General features: G+C 44.4%; 1 protein-coding gene across 5 annotated transcripts in view; it reads left to right on the top strand.

Annotated features, from left to right (window-relative positions):
* The first annotated feature begins 4,335 nt into the window (after positions 1-4,335).
* Ncoa3 (nuclear receptor coactivator 3) overlaps positions 4,336-17,328 on the top strand; it is an 81,616-nt gene continuing 68,623 nt past the window's right edge. For 2 of the 5 annotated variants that reach the window (XM_090352491.1, XM_090352492.1), the window contains exon 1: positions 16,539-16,825. The gene's annotated coding sequence lies outside the window, so the exon portion shown is untranslated. Of the gene's footprint in view, positions 4,422-6,073; positions 6,345-16,538; positions 16,826-17,328 lie in introns of those variants that run through there. The other 3 variants (XM_090352489.1, XM_090352488.1, XM_090352490.1) reach the window with 3 other exon arrangements.

Below are 17,328 nucleotides of genomic sequence, written 5' to 3' on the forward strand. Positions count from 1 at the left end.
CTAACTGAGTACTTCTTCCATGTGTTTCACAAGTATTTGTTAAGTGCTTATTACAGGGGAGGTAGTAAGCTCTGTGCTGGGAACACTTGTGAGGAAAAAAAAAAAAAACAAAACCCATTCCCTGCCTTGATGGAGTTTTCTGGTTCACGAAGGAAGACAGACAATTAAAACAATTGAGATGGTGCTAACCATCTGAGTTGTACATCCTCAGAATGACAGTAAGTTTGTGTATGCATCGAGTTTTGTAGGTTTTTGTAGAGCAGGCCTGGACAATAATGAAGAACAATCCTGGAGGAAACAAAATTGCAAAGGAAATCGCAAGTGCAAGGATCCTGGGGTAGGGATGTGCCTGATATGTTCAGACAGGTAATTGTTTGGTAGAGGAGTGAGAAACAGGGAGCGCTAGATTGTTTGAAATCTCAAAAGGAGAGATCCAAATAGGGCTAGGGTTTTATCTCAAGTGCAGGGAGATACATTGGAAGTTGTTCAAGTTTGGGTGACATGACTTAATATGTAATTTTAACAAGATCCCAGTGGCTACTGGGTGTGGGTGGGTTGAAGAGAACCAATGGGAACCAATGGGAACCAATGGACACCAATGGACAATGCAAGGAGCAGCTGGAAGACATTAGCAGCTGCCCAGATGAAAGGTCTGAGCGCCAGTCTTCAGCCTGTCAGCATCAAACCCAGTTGTCTATCGTTAGCTGTATAGTAAGGGAGTGAGCTCTTCTAGGCAGCTAATCTTGATTGAGCATGTGCTCTTGGTAAGTGCTGTAGTGAGTTCTCAGGATAAACCAACAAAGAGACAAGACCTGCCCTTCAGAAAGCTTTCAGTTTTCCCAAGAACAGAGATGGGAAATAACCTAAGTGAAACATGCATGGTATTTCAATGAGTAAAGATTCTTTACTCATTGGAGCTGAGAAGGGCAGGGAAAGTGGGGATCTGAGTGAGCAAGGTCTTAAATCAGTTCCGGAGCTTGAACAGCCCGCTGTCCGTGGGCTTTCTCAAGGCTAGAGCTCTACCACTTGAGCACCATTTCCAGCTTTTTTCCCCATATGTATGTGGTTCTGAGGAACTGAACCCGGATCTTCGTGCATGCTAGACAAGCACTCTTACCACTAGGCAAAACTCCTGGCCTATTTATTTTTTGAAAGTCCTGGGGCTTGAACTCGGGGCCTGAGCACTGTCCTTGGGCTTTTCAAGGCCTAGTGCTCTACTATTTGAGCCACAGCACCACTTCTGGTTTTTTCTATGTAGTACCAAGGAATTGAACCTGGGTCTTTGTGCATGCTAGGCAGACACTCTTACCACTAGGCTAAACTCCAGGCCCCTGGCCTGCCTAGTTATTTATTCATTTATTTATTTTGCCAGTCCTGGGGCTTGAACTCAGAGCCTGAGCACTGTCCTTGGACACTTTTTGCTCAAGGCGCTAGCCTTGAGTCACAGTGCCACTTCTGGCTTTTTCTGTGTATGTGGTACCAAGGAATTGAATGCATGCTTTGTGTATGCTAGGCAAGCACTCTGCTACTAGGCTTCGCTCCCTGCCCTGGCCTATTAATTAATTAAAGAATTTATTATATCTAGTGAATATAATGTAACCCTTCGATTAATTACAATAAAATATATGAAAAAAAGAATTTATTAACATTGATTTTTACATCATATTTCAAATGTCAAGTTTAACAAACAAGTATTCAAGAAGGAATCTCTATATACAATCACTGGCACTTAGATTTTAGAACATAATTAAAATTAAGCTTAGGGTTTGTATGTCATAGGTATATATTAATGTATTAATAAAACATTATGTCTATAGAGTATATAGGCCCATCATAGATTTTGTTTTTCTTTTTGGCCAGTCCTGGGCTTGAGCTCAGGGCCTGAACACTGTCCTTGGACTTTCTCAAGGCTAGAGCTCTACCACTCGAGCCTCAGCACCACTTCTGGCTTTTTTCTATGTATGTGGTACCGAGGAATTGAACCTGGGTCTTCATGCATGCTAGGCAAGCACTCTACCACTAGGCAAAACTCCCGGCCCCCCATCATAGATTTTTATGTCTATGTAGTTATGTTTATATCTCCAAGACCATGTCCATAACATTGGGTGCCCAAATATTGAGTCATCGTTCTTGTACTGTTTGGATCTAATATCCACATATTAAGGATACCATGTGCCTTTTGTTCCTTTGGTCTTATCTCACTCAACACGATTTGCTCTAGTTCCATCCACTTCCCTGTGAATGCCATTATTTTATCTTGTCTGTTGGCTATGTAGAATTCCACTGTATATATGTACTACATTTTTTTGTATCCATTCATCTGCAGTGGGGCATCTGAGTTGTTTCCATTGCTTGGCTGTTGTGAATAGTGCAGAGATGACCATAGCTGAGCAGGTGTTCTTATCATATCCTGGGTTATGATGCTCAGGGTAGATGCCTAGGAGTGTGGTATGGCAGGATCGTAGGGAGGGTCTATTTTCAGCTCATTAAGAAACCTCCAAACTGCTTTCCAGAGTGGCTGAACTAGTTTATATTTCCACCAACAGTGCAGTAGGAATCCTCTTTCTCCACAATCTTGCCAGCATTTGTCATTATCTGAGTTCAGAATATTTGGCTTATTTATTTATTTATTTTGCCAGTGCTCAGAGCCTGAGCACTGTCCTTCGACTTTTCTCAAAGCTAGAGCTCTACCACTTGAGCCACAGCGCCATTTCCAGCTTTTTTTTTTTTTTTTTCCTATATATGTGGTATGGAGGAATTAAACCCAGGTCTTCATGCATGCTAGGCAAGTACTCTATCACTAGGCCAAACTCCTGACTCCAGCAATTTGGATTTCTAAGGGGGTAGAGAGGATGTTCTGGACAGAGGAAAGAGCAAGTACAAGATTTAGGAGCTGGAAAGGACACTAGAGAGACTGAAGGGCCCTGGGGTATACCTGAAGTGGAAGAGGAGTGGGCAGGAGCCCAGGGGAAGCAGGGAAGCAGAGGGAAAGTTGCATGGGACACTGGAGGGATGCAAGGATTTTGGAGGAGAGACAACCAATTTGGCTCTAGAGGAGGAAGGATGGAATCTGAGAAGAGTAATAGGCCACAGTGGCAGTCATATTGGTGACCACAGGGCTGGTGCCAGGTTCTTTTATTTTACCCACTAGGAAGGCATTGCCTGTAGGTTCAATATTGTTATCTAATAAATACTCCATTTAAAACTTTCTCCCTGATTCCTTTTACTTAAGCCCATGATCCTAGCTACTCAAGAGGTTGAGAGCTGAAGGTCAAGGATCTGAGCCAGACTGGACAGACAAATCCCAGAGACTTATATCCAATAAATCAGCAAAAATCAGGAAGTGGTTGGCAGTATGGTGGCTCACGCCTGTAATCCTAGCTATTCAAGAGGCTGAGATCTGAGGCTCAAGGTGCAAAGTCAGCCTGGACCCTAAAGACTGTGGAACTCTTATTTCCAATTAACCACTAGAAAATGGTAAGTGGGGATATGGCTCAAGGGGTAGAGTGTCCCCAGGGGAAAAAAAAGAATGAACAGGAGGCCCTGAGTCACACCTCAGTCACCACGCACACCCCTGAATCCACCACATCCACCAGCAAGGCCCTGGCTGGGGCCTCCCGTTTCACTGGTTCCAGCGCTGTGCACTGCCGTTTCCCAGAGCCCGGCGGGCGCTCGGAGAGGGCCTCGCCCTCCGGGCTGGTCCCGTCAATTCTTTTTTCCTGGTCCGATTTCTTTTTTAATTCCTTTCTGGCCGGCACACGGCGGGGGCAGCGGCGACTTTGCGCCTGGCACGCCGTTGTCAGACCCGCAAGGACAGCTCGGCCCAGCAGGGCGGCGGCCGCCGAGTTCGCTGGACGCCGGGCCGGTCGGGGCGTCTGGCAGCCGTCGCCGTCGGCGAGCTCGCCATCCCAAGGCCAGGGAAACCTGGAGGGTCCCTGCCCGGGAGCCTGCCGGCCTCCCCCGAAACTCGGGCGGGCGGAGTCCCTTCAGGAGGCAGGTTTGGAGGGGCCGAGCTGGGCAGACCTTACTGCCCCACTGGAGGGTTCCAGATGGAGGTGAGCGCGGGCCGGGACCGCACTCCGCCCCGGCGGGCCGGCCCGGGGCCGCGGGTGCCCCGGGCCGCGGGTGCCCGGGGGCGGGGCGGGTCCCGCGTGGCCACGCCCACGGCCCAGCTGCCAGCGGGGCGGGGGCGCTGAGGCTCAAGGCCAGTCGCGCACGGACCCCTGGGACCGGTAGTGCTGGGCGTGGCCGGAGAACTACAAATCCCAGCGGTCCTCGCGCCGCGCCTCTGGCGGCGGCCGCCTCAGCCCCTCACAGCGCCGGCGGCGGCCGCGGCGTAGTCAGCGGCGGCGGTGGCGGCTGCGGGCAGAGCGGCGAGTTTCCGATTTAAAGCTGAGCGGCGAGGAAAATGGCGGCTGGCGGTGAGTGGAGATAAAGGAGGCGGTGGCGACGCCGGGCGAGGGGTGGGGTGCGAGGCGAGACGGCGGGGAGAGGGCGCGGCGCCCCGGCTGCCCGCCGCGAGCGGCGGCGGCGGCGGCGGCTCCCGCCGTGGGGCGCAGAGGGGCGCGCCGGGCCGGCGGGCGGGGGCGCCGGGATGGAGTTCGGGGTCCCCGGCAGCCCGCGGCGGAGCGAGCAGCCCGAGGGGCCGGGGGCTCGAGCGGAGTCCCCGGCGGGCCGCCCGCGCGCGGGGTGCGCCCGGCCCCCCTGCCCTCGGGTCCCCGAAGTTGCGTCTCGGCTCGCCCGCCCGGCCCGGCTCCCCGCGGCGCCCGTCGTGCCCGGGAGGCTCTGGGCACTCCGTGTGTCGGGGGCCCGGGGCCGTGGGAAGTTCCGGGGTGCCGCGTCCCCGCGGCCCCGCCGCCGCCGCCGCCGCGCGTCTCTTCCTCCGTCCCGTCGCCCGTCCGCCGCCTGCGGGGACCGCAGCCCGGACCCGTGCGGGGCTCGGGCGTCCGGGGCCGTCTGAGGGCATCGGGGCTGAGAAGTTCAGCCAGAAAACGGGGGGCGGAGCGCGGCGGAGCCTCCGGAGCCCCGGGCTCACGAGTGCAGCCATGGAGGGGTACGCGCGTCTCCCCGACTCCAAACTTGTGTATTTGTTCTTTTCCTCTTTTTCTCTCCTTCCTTCCTTCCCTCCCTCCCTCCCTCCCTCCCTCCCTCCCTTCCTTCCGTCCGTCCTTCCTTCCTTCCTTCCTTCCTTCCCTCCTTCCTTCCTTCCTTCCCTCCTTCCTTCCCTCCTTCTCTCCTTCCTTCCCTCCTTCCCTCCTTCCTTCCCTCCTTCCTTCCTTCCTTCCCTCCTTCCCTCCTTCCTTCCCTCCCTCCTTCCTTCCTTCCTTCCTTCCTTTCTCCCTTCCCTCCTTTCCTCCTTCCTTCCCTCCTTCCTTCCCTCCTTCCCTCCTTCCTTCCCTCCTTCCTTCCCTCCTTCCTTCCCTCCTTGCTTCCTTCCCTCCTTCCTTCCTTCCCTCCTTCCTTCCCTCCTTCCTTCCCTCCTTCCTTCCTTCCCTCTTTCCTTCCCTCCCTCCCTCCCTCCCTCCTTCCTTCCTTCCCTCCCTCCCTTCCTCCTTCCTTCCCTTCTTCCTTCCCTCCCTCCCTCCCTCCCTCCCTCCCTCCCTCCTTCCTTCCTTCCTTCCTTCCTTCCTTCCTTCCTTCCTTCCTTCCTTCCCTCCTTCCTTCCTTCCCTCCTTCCCCTCCTCCTCCTCCTCCTCCTCCTCCTCCTCCTCCTCCTCCTCCTCCTCCCCCCCCCCCCCCAGCCCATGCAAACACTTCCTTTTAGTAGTTTCGGAGCAGCGCTTCAAAGGCAACCTGTTTTCGTTATTAAGGGTGAAGGAGCAGGAAGGTGAGGAGCTAGCCGTGCCTTGCCCGGTGGGAGGCGGGGGGAACTGAGTGGTACTGGGTTAGTAGCACTATCCCACCTCCCCGTGGAGACGCCTCTCCCATCTTGCTCCAGCTGCAGAGTGGCGGCAGGTTGTTTTAGAGCTGGTGGAAAAACATAGATCCTCAAGTGAATGCTGTTTGCACGAAAATGTTCGTGGAAACCTTCTCTCTCCCCCTCCCCTCATTTTTGAATCTATTCTTGTGGCTGCACTGGGGCTTGAACTCAGAGCCTGGGTGCTGCCCCTTTGCTTTCTCCACTCAAGGCTGATACCCCACACCACTTGAGACACGTTTCCACTTCTCACTCTTTCGGTGATTAGAGACCACAGTCTCGTGGACTTTCCTGACCCAGCTGGCTTCCACCAGGATCCTCAGATCTCAGCCTCCTGAGTAGCTAGGATTAGGAGGCGTGAGCCACCGGCGTCTGGTGAACTGTTGGTTCTTCAAGAGTCTACCGCATAGGATGCTCAATTGAAAAGGTATAAAAGCACTCAAAATTGAATTTCTCCACATACTTCGGTTTCCCCATTTAGGCAGTTAGTGACGGCTATCTTGGAAAGTATCTTTGACTTTCATTCTATTTTTTTTTTTTTTTTCATATTTTCTTTGGAAGCACACCCGGGTTAGATATCTGGAGTAGGCAGAGAAAATGGACAAAAAAAGGGGAGATGTAGTGGAAATGCCGCTGTTGTTGTTTGTCTTAAAAAAAAAGAAAGGTTGGCCGGGAGTTTGGCCTAGTGGTTAAAGTGCTTGCCTGGCATGCATGAAGACCCGGGTTCGATTCCTGGTACCACGTACATAGAGAAAAGCCAGAAGTGGTGCTGAGGCTCAAGTGGTAGAGCTCTAGCCTTGAGAAAGCCCAAGGACAGTGCTCAGGCCCTGAGCTCAAGCCCAGGACTGGCAACAACAACAACAAAGAAAAGGCCCCTTGGAACTTAGCTGCAACTGTTCATTTGGGCACTAATACACTAATACCTGTGAAGAAATAACCATTAGGGGCTCTAGGGAGAAGAGCCCTGCGTGGTTCATCTTGTGTATGTAATATGAAGCCTCCATTTGTAAAATGTAAAATGATATTGAACACCATAGCTCTGGTCACTGGAGGATGCTTTGGGCTTTAAATTTAAATGCACAATAATTAATTGCAGGGTATGTTGTATATTGGTAGAAATGTCCAATCACTGCTAAAAAAGAAAGAATCAAGTGCCAGCTATGGGCATGTAGAAAAACATTTTGTGCTGGAGTGGTGGCTCACGCCTGTAATCCTAGCTACTCTGGAGGCTGAGATCTGAGGATCCAGGTTCAAAGCCAACCTGGGCACAAAAGGACCTGAGATTCTTATTTCTGATTAACCTCTAGAAAATGGGAAGTGGGGCTTGGCTGTAGGGTCGAGTGGTAGCCTTGAGCTGAAGAGCTCAGGGACAATGCCCAGGCCCAGGGGTAGGATGGTAGCCTTGAGTTGAAGAGCTCAGGGACAGCGCCCAGGTTAAGTTTAAGCCCCATGACCCACAAAAAACCAAAACAAAACCATTCTGTGTGTGTGTATGTGTGTGTATGTGTATGTGTATGTTTGCGGGTATGTTTGCTAGTCCTGGGCTTGGGCTCAGGGGCTGAGCACTGTCCTTGGGTTTTCTCAAGGCTAGAACTCTTACCACTTGAAAAACAGCACCACTTCTGGCTTTTTCTAATTATGTGGCACGGAGGAATTAAACCTCGGTCTTTGTGCATGCTAGTGCTTCCGCTAGGCCAAACTCCTGGTCAAGAACATTTTGTAGATGGGATTTATGGACTGAGTGGAGGCTGCCCTGTTACTACAGCAGTTGTATGAAGTGTTTCTGCCAGAAACTCTCTCTTAACCATAGAGGCTTTGAAAATACAACATTCATCATAATAAACGAGATTTCCAAAGTAAGTTTTAGAATTTTTTAGAAGCTAGGCAGGAAGAGTCTCCATTTGTCGCTCAGGCTGGCCTTGATTGAACTGGAGATCTTCTGTCAGCTTCCCAGCAGCTGGGGTTATGGGTGTGGTGGCTAGAATGGTTTAAAAACTTTAGTGGTATTGTAGTTAGACTATCAGGGATTATAAATATTTTCTATCTGCATATATTTTGAGTCCTGGATGTTGACTCTAGCACGCTAATAATGGGCTGTACGCTGGTTCCCCTCACCCCCAAATAATTTCACTGTATTCCCTTTCCCTTTGTGTAAAGATTTTTATTGTGTCCTTCGCCCCTAAATAAATGAGAATTCATTCAGTAAGAAGTGAGTGTACTGTTGTATTAGACCCTGGACCCTTTTTTCTAGGAAATGTGTAAAAAGTTTTTGATGGATTGCTTACTAATGCCTTTTTTTGGCGGGGGAGGGGATGTTTGCTGGGCTCATGCATGCCAAGCAAGCATTTTAATCACTGAGCTACACACGCCTAAGCCAACTAAAGCCTTGTTGACTAGTACTTTGAGAAAGCCTCATTCTACATAGGCCATCATACTAAAGAAAAAGTTTAAGAATGTTTAACTTTAATTTTGTATGCATTAGTTGTATAATTCTAAAATAGTTCCTTTTAAGTCCGAGACTACTATGATTTTGAGTATTTTAAAATATTTTGTAGACTTGGAGTGTGGTCTAGTGGCAAAGTGCTTACCTAGCATGCAGGAAACCTTGGGTTCTATTCCTAGGTACCACATACACAGAAAAAGCCAGAAATGACACTGTGGCTCAAGTGGCAGAGTGCCAGCCTTGAGCAAAAAGTGTCCAAGGACAGTGCCTAGGCTCTGAGTTCAAGCCCCAGGACTGGCCAAAATAAATTTTTTTTTGTAGCTTGGACACTAGGGTAAGATAAAAAAAAAAGAAAACAAAACCCTACTATTGTCCTGTTCCTAAATTGTTACATAAATAGCTTTAGGGCTTAATTTTGCATTTTTTTGCTGTATAATTTCAAATATTCGCCAGGGAATGCAGAATACTTTTTGAAAACTTTTAATTTGTTGCAAATTTAGTATAAGAATAGCCTCCAGTGGCTATGTGCCTAAATACAAATTTGCCACAATTTAATACAATAATTGTCAATGCTTTTCTGCTACTAGAAAAACTAGTTGTTTATCATGGTTGAAAAGATATTCTAGTTTCTTATTCATTGAACTGGAGATTAGTCATACCAGTTTAGTTTGAATTTACTGTATTTTGAATAGTATAGGGTGGTTTTTTCCTTGTGATTTCTTACAAACTCCCCCCCCCATTGTTGAGTAGTTAAAACTCTAGAGTGAGAAAATTAACATTGAAATTTTATGTTAGCTTTTTCTTCTTTTTTATAGTTCTGTAAATTGAAAGGAAAAGGATGATTGTACATTTAGATTTCTACATTGTTACAGTAACTGTTAGCTTTGTCTCATTTCTGTGAGTGCTTTTTGAGATTGGGGAGGGGATTAAAAATACATTTAAGAAGGAGGGAGGAGTCACTCTAGCAATAAGGCTCATCCACCAGTTAATATTTGTTAGGTAAATAAATTTGGTTAGGTAAATAAATTTTGTTCATTGTCCTTGAGAGGTTTCTGTGAGATTATTTTGAGTTATCCATAGCCTATGCCACTCAAATTGACTTGAGTTTGTTTTTTCAACTTTCTTGTAGAAAAGTTGTCAAATGAATAGGAAAGTGGCCAGAATACACACAGCAGGATTAGAATGGAAGACCTGTGGGGACTAGAAGGCCAGCCACTATAGCCACAAACCTGATAACCTTAGACTGCATACTGCCAGTTCCCAATTTTGTCAGCGTTAGTCTTATTTGATGGGTATTGCTGTCTAGGTGAATTTATAGTGGGGACAGTAATAACAGTTTATTTAACTAGGTAGTAAACTTTGTGGCCTAGAGGCAAGGAAAGGAGTAAGTTCAGATTGGCAAACAGGTTTTGCTCTTTTTTTTTTTTTTTTTTTTCTTTAAATGCTGATCGAGGGGCTTGAACTCAAGGCTTTCCCTAGGCTTTCTTGCTCAAGGAAACACTTTACCATTTGAGCCACAGCTCCATTTCTGGCTTTTTGGTGGAGAAAAAAAAGTCTAGCAGACTTTTCCTGCTGGGGCTAGCTTTAAATCATGGTCCTCAGATTGAGCTTTCTGAGTAGCTGGGAGTGTAAGTATGAAACTCAAGTGCTGGGCAGGTTTTGCTTATTTGAAAAGAATTTCCTGAGAGCAAATGGACCAGTGTCTTTTCTGGCTGGCTCCCTCCCGTCTTCCACCTTTTTAAAATTTTTTTGGTTAAGAACATCTGTGTTTTTTCTATTAATTAATTAAAAATTGATCCATTTAAGAAAAGGCATGATATTTTTTTTCTCTACTATTCTATGAAGATAATTTTGTTTGGCAACTCCCTTGGTTAGAGCTGTTATAAGTTATAAAACCTCATGTTGTGGAAACTAGGCTGATTAGAATTCTAAATTTAACTCTTAATTATCCACATGATGGTGACAAAGGAGTACTGGCCTGGGTATCACAGAGTAATGGATAATCTACTCCCTGGGGCTTTGCTTTTGGTAGCTATGGCAGCTGAGTTGGAGTGCTGGATGGCTAGATGGAAGACTGCAGAAGTCAGCATAATCCTCAATTAGGATAAGTCTTATGGTTAATTGAATGTTGAGTGAATAGTTTAAATCCCATTATAATAAACTCCAGGGGACTGGTTAAATTATTTTGTTGTATTGGGATTATTAGGCTTTATTAAATATTAGTTAAAATAAATTAGGTGTTCACTTTGTTCAAAGTGTTAGAAATTTTGGAAAAAATTTCTATTATAAAAATTTAACAAGTTGATAATCATAGATCTTCTATTTTCTTTTTCTTTCTTTTTGGTGATACTGGGGTTTGAACTTAGGGCCTCGTGCTTGCCAAGCTACACTTTTAGCCCGAACCTATGAAGTTTAATGCTTTTGCCAAAGTGCAAGAACCTATGTGAAGTAATTTATTCCCTTTTGGGTCTTGAGTAGCTTCATTGGTTTATGTCAACTATCTGTTAAGTTCATTAATTATCAAAGGTGGTGAGAGGAAGAGAGAGATTCTTTAGACTCTTAGCTAACTTAGTGCTTAACTGTTTAAAGCTGCCTGGCAGCTTTTTAGTATGCATTTTAGTATAAAATCTTCTTTCCATTTAGTATAAAATTTCTTTCCATTTATATTTAGGTCAGTTATAATAGCCCTTTTGTACTTTTAAAAAGCAAAGTAATGGTATTATTGTGTTATTTAATTGGAGATAATTTCCAAATAAATAATTGGATTTTTCAGAATCGGGTTTTATTTACACATATGAAAAATAAAGTTTTTTCTGCAGTTAATTTTCCTTTGTGTTTTATATTTTTGATTGGTATTTATCAAACTTCAGACATTAAAATGCCACCTTCATATCTAAGTCTGGCCGTTTTTTTAGTTTGTTCAGAGAATTTTGGTTGGGTGCAGCAAGACATTTTTGAAGTCATTCTTTTAAATAGATGTTCCATGAAGGAGGGAAAACCTGAAAGAGGGAATTTCAAAGCAGCCCAAGCAGTGTTTTGAAAGTTCTGTCTTAAGAATGACTGCCTGGTAGGCAGGAAGCTTTCAGTTGCATTGTGGTATTGTTCTCTCTTGCATTTGAGAACTGAACTACAAAAGAGGAGAAAGAAAGCACAGGGAGAGAAAAGAAAGGGGTTAACAATGAAAAGGGGAGAACATTTAGAGTAAATATTCTTAGCTTTTCTGCTTAAATAAATCTAAGGCCAAATTATTTTAACTTGAGAGCAGATGTTTATCATAATCTAAATGTTCTTAACTGATGTTTTTGTTGAAAAGTTAATTGCTATTGGATAGAACAGAAAGATCATCTACTAGGTTTCAAAACAACTTATGAAAAACTTTAAATATGTTTTTCTACTTTGGTACTTGATGAAAATAATTTGTTATGTTGAAAAGAATTCTTAGCAGTATGAGTTTAGAATATGGTGTAAGCATGGATTGATTGTTAAGCTTAAGTAGATCCATCTTGCCAGGGGAGTTTTTAAATTTATAACACAAAGGAATGTACTTTAAGTTAAGGAGTGTATTTTAACTTAAGGTTTTTCAGGTTTCTGTATTTTAGAAAAGTCAATAAAATGTAAGTTGTTATGTAGGTTTATAGATTGTCAGTACTGGGACTTGAACTCAGAGTGTAGGCGCTGTCCCTAAGATCTTTTTGCTTAAGGCTAATGCTCTACCACTTTGAGCCACAGTTCCACTTCTGGTTTTCTCAGAGAAGTTTATTGGAGGCCTGAGAGTCACAATCTTCCCTGCCTAGGCTTCAAATGGCAATCTTCAGCTCTTTGCTTCCTGAGTGGCTACAATTACAGGCGTAATTTTAAATTGTTGACTTCACCATAGCATAAGCTGTAAGTGGGTTAGACATGTATGAGTGAGAAAGAAAGGTGAGCATTTTCAGGTCTTCCTTTTATTTATTTATTTTTTGCCAGTTCTGGGGCTTAAATGCAAGGTGGAGTGCTGTCCTTGGGCTTTCTCAAGGCTAGAGCTCTACCACTTGAGCCACAGCACCATTTCCCGGATCTCTCTCTCTCTCTCTCTCTTTCGTTCTTTCTTTTTTTTTGTTGGTTGTGGGACTTGAACTCTGGGCTTGGGCATTGTTTAAGTCCTCCTTTTATTGTAAAAATAGTGATACTCTGTCTACTCACAGTAAAGTTGAAATTGATTAAATGAAGTGAAATGGATTGTTGAATTTAAGTCAATCTGTTAGAGTAGCTGTTTCAGATTGATTTTTGTTTGCATATTGAAATTTGACAATTCTTGAAAATATTTAAACAATTACTGTTAAAGAATGACCTAGTATTCTCTTCACCAGTTTTTCTCCTTAGACACCCCCACTCCTACAAGTTTATCTCTTAACTCTTTTACTTGACTGATCATAGTTATATTTGTGTTGTGCATGTGTGCGCGTGCCAGTCCTGGGGCTTGAACTCAGGGCCTGGGCACTGTCCCTGAGCTTCTTTATGTTCAAGGCTAGCTTCCTATTACTTGAGCCACGGCACCACTTCTGGCTTTTCCTGATTAGTTTATTAGAGATAAGAGTCTCACCGACTTTTCTGCCTAGGCCCTCTTCAAACAGAGATCCTCAGATCTCTGCTTTCTGAGTAGCTAGGATTACAGACAGGAGCCACTGGAGAGAAATGAGATATCTTTCTTCTTTTTTTTCCTCTTTTCTCTCCTTCTCCTCCTCCTCCTCTTCTTCCTCTTCCTCTTCTTCTTTTTTGATGCTATGAGTGGGCTTAAGTTTAGAGCTTTGAGATCTCGCTTGCTTTTTCACACAAGACTGATCTCTATTTAATTCTCTCCAATTCTGAAGGATGTTTCCTGTAGGCAACAAATGGTTGTATGGTGTGTGTGTGTGCACACACGCGTGCGTGCTCGCATTTGGGCATTTGTGCTCTGGTATTTGTGCTTGAATTCAAGTCCTGGCCCCTTATACCTTTTTTTTTTTGTGGGTTGTGGGGCTTGCACTCTGGGCCTGGGCGCTGTCCCTGAGCTCTTCAGCCCCAGGCTACCTCCCTATTCTTGGAGCCACAGCCTCACTTCTACTTTTCTAGACATTAATTGGCGATAAGAGTCTCAGTGTCTTTAGTGCCTTGGCTGGCTTTGAACCTTGATCTTCAGATCTCAGCCTCCTGAGTAGCTAAGATTATAGCTGTGAGCAACCTCACAGACTTAACATTTTCTGTTAGTATACTTTATTTACTGTCATTTTGTTTTTGTGATACTTTTCTCTTCCTGCTTGCTAATCTAGTAGAATTTATTTTTAATTTTGAAAATATTTTTGCTGGTCTTAGGACTTGAACTCAGGGCCTGAGCTCTGTCTCTAAGCCTGTGTGTGCTCAAGACCCAGGGCATCATGTGTACTCTACCACTAAGCTACATTTCCAGCCCAGGTTTGTTTATTTTGCCGGCCATGGGGCTTGAACTCTGGCCCTGGGCATTTTCCTGAACTTACTACAATGCTCAAGGCTAGTACTCTACCACTTGAGCCATACTGCTACTTCCAGCCTTTTCTGGGTATGTGGTAGTGAGGAATCAGACCCAGGGTTTTGTGCATGCTAGGCAAGCACTCTGCCACTAAGCCAGATTTCCAGCCCTGGGTTTATTCTTTAGTGTATTTTTCTGTTTTTAATTTCTTTTTTCTCTGGGTAGTGTTCCCTTAGGTATGTTTTGCAGAGTTGGGTTAGTAGTTGGAAATTCCTTCAGGTTTTTATTTATCCTGGAAGGTTTCTGTTTCTCCTTTAGTCAGGAAGGACAGCTTCAGTGGGTATAGTAGATTGACAATTTCCTTTCATGGCTTGATTTATACCTTCTGTGCCTTCCTTGTCTTTAGGATCTGTGTTTAGAAATTTGCTTTTTTTTTTTTTTTTAAATGGACTTGATATTATATATATGGATTCCTTCCTCTTTTTTGCAGCCTGCACCATTCTTTTCTTATTTTATATGTTTATTATAATATGACTCCTGGTTTTTGTTCTCTGATCCTTCTTGTTGTAGAGTTCTGTAAGTTTCCATCTCGTGCATGACACCCTCTTTCTTAAATTTCGGAAGTTTTTTGTTACTTGATTGAATAAGTACAGTATGTATTTTCTTGTACAGTATGTATTTTCTTTTGTATGGAACATCTAGCCAGGAGGCCAAAACCTGTTGGTACATTATGAGACAGATGCTTATTCTTGTGTTCTTGTTGTCCAGGGTTGTTTACCCAAATTGGGTTTTGTGTGTTCTGAAAATGATTTTAAATATCCAAATGGTGCTTGACAGAAAAGAGATTCCATACCTGTGATTTGTAGTTTTAGTATTGCCCCAGAGGTCTTGCAAATCCCATGTGTTTCTTGGATTTGAGAAATATCTTTGATTGGTTAACCTAATTCTTTATTTTCAGTCTTTGATACCCTACTTTAAACCTGTTATGTTAGCTAGGTTTTCAGATGAGTTTTTACTTGTGCTGTTGAGCTCTTCATTTCTAATAGTTCAATCTAATGTTTTGTGATTCTCATATTCTCTCTCTCCCTCTCCCTCTCCCTTTCCCCCTCTCTCCCTCTCCCCCCTCCCTCTCCCCCCTCCCTCTCCTCCCTCTCCCGCTCTGCTCTCTCTCCCCCTTTCTCCCTCTCCCTCCCCCTCCCCTCTCTCCCAGTCTCCCCCACTCTCCCCCTCTCTCCCTCTCACCCTCTCTCCCTTTCTTCCTCTCCCTCTCACTCCCTCTCTCTCCCTCTCCTTCTCTCTCTCTCCCTCTCTCTCTCTCTCCCTCTCTCCCTCTCCCTCTCTCCCTCTCTCCCTCTCCCTCTCTCTCTCCCTCTCTCTCTCTCCCTCCCTCTCTCCCTGAGCTCAACTCAAGGCTACTGCCCTACCCTTGAGCCAAGCCCCACTTTCCATTTTCTAGAGCTTAATTAGAGATAAGAGTCTCAATTTTTTTGGTGCCCTGGCTGGCTTTGAACCATGATCCTCAGATCTCAGCCTCCTGAGTAGCTAGGATTACAGGTGTGAGCACCGCCCAGCTAGTTATTGTCTTCTTAAAAAACTTACCTTTAAAGAACTTACTTAGTTCTCTTTCTGTCTTCAGGGTTTCTGAATATAGTCTTTTCTGTGTCTTCTAACCAAATATGATCCTTCTAATAGGCTTCCTTTTTTTTGAGACGAGGTTTCCGTATAGCTCAGAATGGCCTTGAACTGGGAATCCTCCTGCCTCTAAAGAGCTAGGATTACAGGTGTATGCCACCATTCCTGCTTAGTGTACTTAACTATGAAAAGCCATTTTTGAGGTTAAATGATCTGTAAGTTAATTTTATCATTGGTTTAGTGACATGAATCAGTAAAATTTTGTCTATTTCCTCATTTATTAGAACAAGTTTGAAAGCATCAAATATGTTGGTTTGACATCCTAATGAAAAAGTGCTGAAAATCTACCTAAAAACATTTGGTATAAGTATATATAACTCAAAGTGTTAGAATGCTTGTCTGGCATGTGCAGAGGTCTGGTTTGAGTTCCCTATTTCCCCATCACCCTACAATGAGCAACGTGCCTTTTTTTTTCTTTTGGCCGGTCCTGGGGTTTGAACTCAGGGTTTTGGTCCTTGAGCTTTCTCCAGGTTAGTACTCTATCACTTGAGCCACAGTGCCACTTTTGGCTTTTTCTTTGTATGGTACTGAGAAATGGTAATGGAATCCAGGGCTTCATGCATGCTAGGAAAGCACTCTACCACTAGGCCATACTCCTTGCCCTCTGTTATTATTTTTTCTCCTAACCATCACTGAAAATCACTTTTTTTTTACCCTTCACTACTTGGGTTCAAACTCATACTAGGAAATTGTTCTGAAAATCTCAATCCATTGGTATGGAATGCATTCAAAGACACTGGCAGACAGACACAGACAGACAGACAGACAGACAGTCTCTCTCTCTCTCCTTCCCCCTCCCTCCTTCCTTCCCTCCCTCCCTCCCTCCCTCCTTCTGTCTCAGATAACATCACAACATGGTCATATTTATGTTAACTTATTGTAACTTTAAATCTCTTATTTCTCTCTATATATTGTATAAAGACATTGTATGTATCTCAGTTCCTTAATTTGAAAATAAATTTTAATTCTTCTCTATCTGAAGATTATTTCTGTAACACTGAACTTTGGGGGAGATTTTAAAAGGTAGTTTTAAAAAAAAGAGTGGAAATTTCCAGCTTAAAAAAAGTCAGACTACTGGTCTAATAACTGCTTTGCAGGAAAAAAAAATATGAAAAAGAACCGCAGACTTTCTGGATGTCAGCCTGTGAAATTTTCCACTATTTCCCATAATGACATGCAGTCTTGCTTATACTGCTATACTTGGTGCAACTGCACTTGCACTCAGCCTGGAATTGGAAGTTACCATGTCAATGATAAGATGACATCTGGCCAGCTTATAGTGGATAGTGCATAAATTCACACATCCAAGGTACTGTATATTTGCTTTATCTGTCTTAATGTAATTGTAAACACTGAACTTGGAAAATTACTAAAAAAATCTTCTAATTTCAAAATTCCTATTTGTTGTAAAAGTTTCTTTTTATTACAGTAGATTTATTATGCATCTGAATAGCTGTGTAATCATTCCTTTACTGTACAATTAAAATTTTCAATAATTTTATACTATGTGGAGTACTCAAGAAAAGTAAAATGAAGTCACACAATTTTTTTTTTGGGGGGGGGGAAGGTGGGTGGTGGGGCTTGAACTGGGCCAGGGCACTGTTCCTGAGCTCTTCAGCTCAAGGCAACCACCCTACCCTTCAGCCATCCCCACTTCCTGTTTTCTGGAGGTTAATTGGAAATAAAGAGTCTCAGGTCCTTATGTGCCCTGGTTGGCTTTGAACCTTTATCCTCAGATCTCAGCCTCCTGAGTAGCTGGGATTAGAGGCGTGAGTTACTGTGCCCAGCTCCATTTAACTTCTTTACTCAAAT

The sequence above is a fragment of the Megascapheus bottae genome, chromosome 18 (assembly GCF_031878675.1).
Source record: "Megascapheus bottae isolate mThoBot1 chromosome 18, mThoBot2.hap1, whole genome shotgun sequence".
NCBI lineage: Eukaryota > Metazoa > Chordata > Mammalia > Rodentia > Geomyidae > Megascapheus > Megascapheus bottae.